The following is a 7,224-nucleotide window of genomic DNA, read 5'->3' as shown; positions in this document are numbered from 1 at the left end:
TGGCTTATGTGGGTACCAGGGAATAGAACCTGGGTCCTTAGCCTTTGCAGGCAAGTGCCCCAACCACTAAGCAACTGTCCAGCCTTATTGCCTTCTTTATCAGACTCAGGTGTAACTCTCCAGCATCACCAAGCAACTCTTCAGACTGAGTCTGTTGTTGGTACCCCATAGAAGAAGAGGGGCAGGAAGTGTCATCAGAACTTGAGATCTAAGCTACCCCCTATGCCAGCTGTGTGTAAGTACCCCCAAGGTCTTGTAACACCTCCCCCCCACACACACCCTTGCCAAGGAGCGATAGAGTATATACAGAGTGGAAGATCAAGGGATGGAAGCACCGTGTATTCAGTCATGAGGAGTTTGTTATCCGTGTTAGGGTGTCTTTTCAATGGCTGCTTTGGAGTCTCCACACTCCTATAAATAACCCCTTGCTCATGATCTGTCAAAAAGCCCAGTAGAATTATTGGTTTGCTAAAGTAAAATGAACACCATGAAAAGAACTTACTTGGCACTTGGTATGCACCAGGCCTCACCCTAAATAGGGGATTTGTGCTTCTGCTCTTTACTTGCAGTGACTCTGGGAACTGGATTCACACCTACGTTTTTATAAGAATTCCAAGGAAAACAGACAACTACTCAAAGGTCACGTGGCTAATAAGTGGCAGTGTTGGACTACAAACCCAATAGTTTGGCTTGAGGGCTTGCCAGTGACTATTATAGTATAATATCTCTCCAAAAAATCCACTTGCAATATTTATACTGAGTGGTGCTGCTACAGAGGTTTTCCCAAAAAAGTTGGGTTCGAAATTTGGGGGAAACTGAAAACTAAGAGAAATGGGCATAACATATTGTTATTTGAATTTCATAATTGTTCTGACCTAACATTATCTTTTGTATCTAATTAGAGAGAGAAAGAGAGAGATTTGTGTTTTTCTGTAGGGGAAAGTCTTCTGTTCAATGTCAAATTGGGGTCCATTAATAAAGTATTCACCAGACAGAGTTACCTGAAAAGATAACCCAACACAAATGATAGCAGAGAAAGAAAATCATTCACATTATGCTCGACAGACACCGTTGAGTGACAAGTCAGGGAAGGAAACAGTTTCAGAGACCATGTTGTACTAGAAAATTTTCAAAAATTTACTAATGGTTTACTAACAGGTCATTGCTCAATAACCTAGATAGTAATAACCTACCGGGAGCTAGTATATGTGATTTCATTATTTCTTCCAAACTCCTTTTGGGAACCGTGTTGAATCAGTCATGCTTTCTAGGGTGGTAGAAATGTGTAACACCACTTATTTAGCTCTATTTATCTGGATTTTTAGCATTCATAATTTTTCAAACATTTTTGTTTATTTATTGCAGAGAGAGAGAAGGAGAGAGAGAGAGAGAGAAAGAAAGAAAGAAAGAAAGAAAGAAAGAAAGAAAGAAAGAAAGAAAGAAAGAAAGAAAGAAAGAAAGAGAGGGCTTGACAGGGCCTCTAGCCACTGTAAATGAACTCAAGACACATATGTCAACTTGTACAACTGGCTTACATGGGTATTGGAGAATTGAACCTGGGTCCTTAGGCTTTTAGCCAAGTGCCTAAAATGCTAAGCCATCTCTCTAGCTCAAGCATTCCATAATTTAAAGAAGTCTAACTACTTTATTAATCAAACCTTCCAGCCCAGATATTGATGCAAATGTGCTGGGTACAACATACATGGCTATGATGGATTACCTGTGTCACAGGTTGGACACACCTGAATATGATCAGTGCTTGCCCTAGACATCACATTTCTTCTATTAGCTCTCTGCCTCTCTGGCTTCTTGAGACAACAGTCTCCACTTGAATTTTCTCATTCACACTCTTAGTCAGGATGCTGATACCTGCAAAACTCTTTCTTGTCCATCTCTTTACCCAACTGAATCTGCTAAAGGTAGTGTCATTTTTTTCTTTCTGTTCTGTGGATTCAGTTTGGTTGAGCTTCCTAGGTAACTATGTCTATTGAGTATTCTATCAACAGCCCAAAATATGACACATAACAGTAGGGTTTTCCCTCAGGCAAATATAGCTCTCCCCCAATTAACTTCAAAAGACAATTCCCAATATCTCATGTCCCTTGGTATCTGACAGATTTATGAGAGAAAGGCAGAAGAGAAGCATTGGCTTATAAAATCTTTCTAAGCCAAGCATTCCTTGTGAATATTCCTGACTTTTTATTTTTATAGTTATTGAAAGAAAATTTCTAGTCTTTCCTTGCAAAAGTCTCAATGTGTCTTATTTTAGAACTTATTTAAAATAATACTTTCTACCAAATTGGCCTCAAGAGTCTTGCACTATTTTCTCTTCCAAAATTTCCTTTTGTTCTCTTTATTGTAGAGAAAGCTAAGGAGAAATGATAAAAATCTACCACCCTTGATCCTGATTTTAAAATGCAAGATGTGAAAATCAAATAAAGTAGGTCAAGGCTTCTCCGTAGTTAGCAGAGACTAGTGCTCTTCTATATCAGCAAATATTAAAGTTGATGGGCAATCAAAAATGCCATAGCTTCCTTTAGTATAAGAAAATGTTATCAAGATGTTAGCATTCTATTTTTGCCTAAGTCGAGGAAATAGGACATATCCAACTTTATTGCTGTGACTTTGTGAATGGCTATTTTGTATATTTACATAAACTCATTGTTAAGAATATGGGTAACAGTTGTACACATTCAACTCATTAACTGTGAGTGAAGACTTTAAATGCAGCCTCTTCTTAAGCATATAAAACGTTCAGGGATTTGGTGCAATATTTAAAGTTGGAGGGTCTGATAGAACAAAATGGAGGAACGTGTAAAGAATAATACTTGAATTAAAGACTAGAGGTATCTAGGGAAAAACTTTAAGTCTTTGGTTTATTTTGAGATTGGAAAAAGGTTATGAATATCTCCCCCCGTCTATTATTCTGGGATATAATAGCACTCAGTTGGACAAATATAATAAAATGTGTAAGTAAAATTAAATGATGGTGCTATTATTCTTCCTAATAATAGCAGTTCTAATATCAGGATGCATGCTACAGTCCTTTTATGAAAAAGAAAAATGTAAAAACCTCTAAAGCAGGCTAGCACTATTAATATAATGAACTAGTTTTTAATCCATCCCACTATTCAATGAATGCTTTAAATTACTATTTGCATGATAAAGAAAATATGCTGTTATTAGTTAATGGAAAGAGCCATTGAGTTGAGGAGATGTCACATGGGAAGGGATATAAACTGAAGCCTCTGGTCTTTCATCTTCCAAATATGCCACCTACCTTATTAAAGTATGCAAAATAGAGCCATTGTTATGCCTATACAAAATGGAATTCATTGCTTGATGAAAATGTCATATGTATCTAATTTTGGATCATTGAAATATCTGGTATCTTGGAGTCTATGCTACTTTCTCCCTGTGAGAAGAGCAGTCCTTTACATCTAGCCAACAGCCATATCCAGTTCTTCAAGGTAGAGAACATTGAATCAGAAGCAATTGTTCTACATTTCTTGGCCTCTGACTGAGAATCTTTTCATGGCCCATAAGCCACTGATTCTGATTTTACATTCCTCATACTGCATCCATTTTCTGATTTTGGTGTAGGATTTACTGTGCTCACTTCTCTAAGCATTTATACAGAGCTCATCCTACATCCTTATGGTAGTTTGAAAATGATAATTTGAATGTATGGCTCCATCAACTCAGATATTTCATTAAAATTAAGCTTATAATTTGGGTCTCCAGCCATCTGGTGGGAGGAGGGTGTCACTGGGAGGGTATTTTGGGGTCCTGCACTAAGGTGTGTTTAGGGGTGGATCTTCAATCCATTCCTACAAGGTATGTGCACAGCAGTTTGAGCTCTGGTGGTTTGTGCTTGCCGCTTTTGTTGTTTGTTAGCTTTATGGTGATTTCTCCCCGTTTGAATTTGTGAAAGGGAGCCAGCTTCTTTCACCACTGATGGTACTCCCCTGGGCTCTGTAAGCCTGAAATAAACCCCTTCCTCCCATAAACTGTATCTGGTTGGATGTTCATCCCAACAATGTAGAACTGACTACATCATCCAAAAGCAATTTCTAGTTTACAATCTAGATTGTGGTGGTTTCATTCAGGTGTTCCCCATAAACTTATGTGTTCTGAATTCTAGGTCCACAGCTGATGGCAATTTGTGAATTGGAGCCTCCTAATGATTGTATATTGTTGGGGGCAGGCTTAAGGGTATTATAGCAAGTTTCTCCTTGTCAATGTTTAGGACAGTCTTCAACCTGATGTCACCCAGAAAGTGATGTCCACCCTCTGTTCATGTCATCAATTTCCCTGCCATCATGGAGCTTTTTCTTGATCCTGTAACCCAAAATCAACCCTTTCATCTCACAAACTGTTCTTGGTTGGGTGATTTTTGTCAACAATGCAAAGCTAACTGCAACAGAAAATTGGTACCAGAAGTGGAGTCATTGCTTCTAGAAATGTGACAGTGGCTTTGATCATTTATAGCTTATTTTTGAGAAGATTGTAGAAGGATTTGAAACAATGGCCTAAGAGATGCCTTGAAGTGCTATAAGTACAGATTGATGGACTGCTCTGGTAAGAGGTGAAATGTCTGAATGCAATAAGAACTAATGACTTTGAGGTTTGGCTTATAAAGGGAAGAAAGAACTTTGTCTAGACTGGGCTAGAAGCAGTTTTTGTGTGACAGGCTTATTGTTAATGCCTGTGTTCTGAGAACTTGTGAAGGGTTGTATTGCATAGAAATGGACTGCGGTAAGTAGATGTATTTAACAAAAGAACAAGGGAGATATTTGGCCTGAAACTGCTGCCTATTCAGTTGCAATTATTTGAGAGGTTATAACATTTCAGATTGGGCCAGCTGATCTTCATTGGTACAGGATACAGAATCTCTTTTAAAGGAGTCTGATTGCTGAAGGAGTGTCCTGTGTTTCAAAGTTGGCATTACCACTTGAATTAACAAATTGGTAACCCACTTTATAATATGAAGTATAACAAATCCAGGAAAGAGAGGGTCATTAAATTTGTAACACAATTTGTATTTTGGAAACACCATGGGCAGTGTAAAGCTGGCTTGTTGGATTGTGTACATGGAGGTCAATGGAGCCATGAGTGGAGACCCATTGGAAAAGCCAGGGCTATGGAGTAGCTGCCAAGGACAGCTGCTGGTACTGGGTGGATTTTTCCTGAACTGGGAGTAGACTATCTGGAGGGGTGGAAATGGAACTCCAGAAACTTGTCACTTGTTAGAATTTTCTGACTTGGATACTTGTCACTGGTTAAGAGTTGTTGGACTCAGAGCTACAGAATTTGATATTTACCCTGTTTGCTTTAAATCTTATATTGGTTCAATTTTTCCTAGTTATGCCCAATCCCATCATTTGCAATGTATAAGTTTATTATGTGCCATTATGGATTTTTTTTGTTAACATGGCTCAGTTAAAAAACCTTGGACTATGGGAATGTTTGAACATCATTGGGAGTGATAAAAATGATGAGGACTTTTAAAGTTAGACTGAAAGCATTGAATTTTATGTAATGTATGATTATTATTATTACCACCCAGCTGGTGGCAGTCTGGGAATTGGAGCCTCCTATAAGCCTATGTATTGTTGGGGGTGGATTTTTGGGTGTTATAGCCAGTTTTCCCTTGCCAGGGTTTGGCATACTCTCCTGCTGTTAATATCCGCCTGATGTTAGTCAGGAGGTGATATCCACTCTGTTCTCATTCCGTTGTTTTCCCTGCCACCATGGAGCTTCCCCTCAAGTCTGTAAGCTAAAATAAATACCTTCCTTCCACAAGATGCTCTTGGTCAGGTGTTTTCTGTCAGCAGAACCCACATGCTTCCTATCATAGGACATGCTCATACCATGATGTGACCTCTGACTTTGTGACCCCAGAAAGAAATTTAAGTCTTTTCCAGGTACATTTAAATTTCTGGGAGCCTAAAACCTTTGCAATTGAGACATCATTCTTCAGAAAATAGAATGCAAGCTTACAAATAATATTAAGAATGAATATCCAAAATACATTCCTAAAAGCTTCCAAGCAACATGAAGATCACAAAAAGCTATAATCTTAGGAGTTAAGTTTGGTCAAAGCTGAGCACGGACACCTGCCAGGACACATCAGCAAGTTGAAATGAGCCCAGACCAGTCCACTGTCAGTGATCTAGCTGCTGTGCCCTCGGCAGAGCAACACACTCAGCCACTAACGTTGTCCCTGCAGTGAGAGGGAGAGATGTTAAGCTCCTGGGCATGGTAGCTTAAGTCTATAATCCCAGCACTTTGGAGAGAGTTCAAATTCATCCTTGGCTTGAGACCCTGTTTCAAAGATGTTAAATTATTTAAGCTTATTTGTTATGGTATTTTAAATAACATTTGATAATGCTTCTTATGTAAAGCACTGTTGAACTTTAAGTCATATTGTGTGGGCATGGTATTGGTATGTCTCTCATAAATTGTCGGGGAAATCTGATAATCCTAGAAAAATAAAATACTATTAGTCATAAAAACGCTATGATCTTTACAGTAATTCCTGTAACATCTCTAAAATACTTTTGGCCACATAGTGTCTTATTTCTTCTCCACATGACAGTAATTATAACTAAAGTATAATTACACCCATAGAAATACAAAATCATCACTCTTCTAGCATTATTGATTTACAATATTTTCTAATAGAAATGATTCAGTTTTTTACTAACAGAGTTGAAGCATCATAGGGTCTGGTTTTTTTTTTAAATAAATAAATTTATTTATATAGGCATCTATGTGAATGCAAATGAATGCCTGTCCAGCATTATGTGGGTGGCTGGGGGTTTGAACCTATAGCAAGAGGCTTTCCAAGCAACATCTCTAACTGCTGAGCATCTCACTAGGTTCTTCAACTCTATGTTATTAAAATAGAAGGATTAGGAAGGGAAGGGGAGGGGAGGGACTGGAGACCCTGAGGACAGGTAATACCTGCACTTTGATCTGAGTGGTTAGCACACAGGTGCGTTCACTGTGACAAGTCATTGATTCATACACTTCTGATTGGTGCACTTTTGTGCTTTCTGTTATGTTTCAATGAAGATGACATATCCATGAATATGCCAAGGAAAGGACTTAGTGTGTAAGCACATGGGTTCTAGAGACAGACTTCCTGCTTCCAGTCCCAGCTCAGATGCTTACAAGCTCCAGGGCAAGTTACCAAAGGAAAGCCAGAATCAAAGCATC

Source organism: Jaculus jaculus, chromosome 6 (assembly GCF_020740685.1).
Source record: "Jaculus jaculus isolate mJacJac1 chromosome 6, mJacJac1.mat.Y.cur, whole genome shotgun sequence".
NCBI lineage: Eukaryota > Metazoa > Chordata > Mammalia > Rodentia > Dipodidae > Jaculus > Jaculus jaculus.
The sequence above is the reverse complement of the archived record's forward strand: the minus strand, read 5'-3'. Positions refer to the sequence as shown.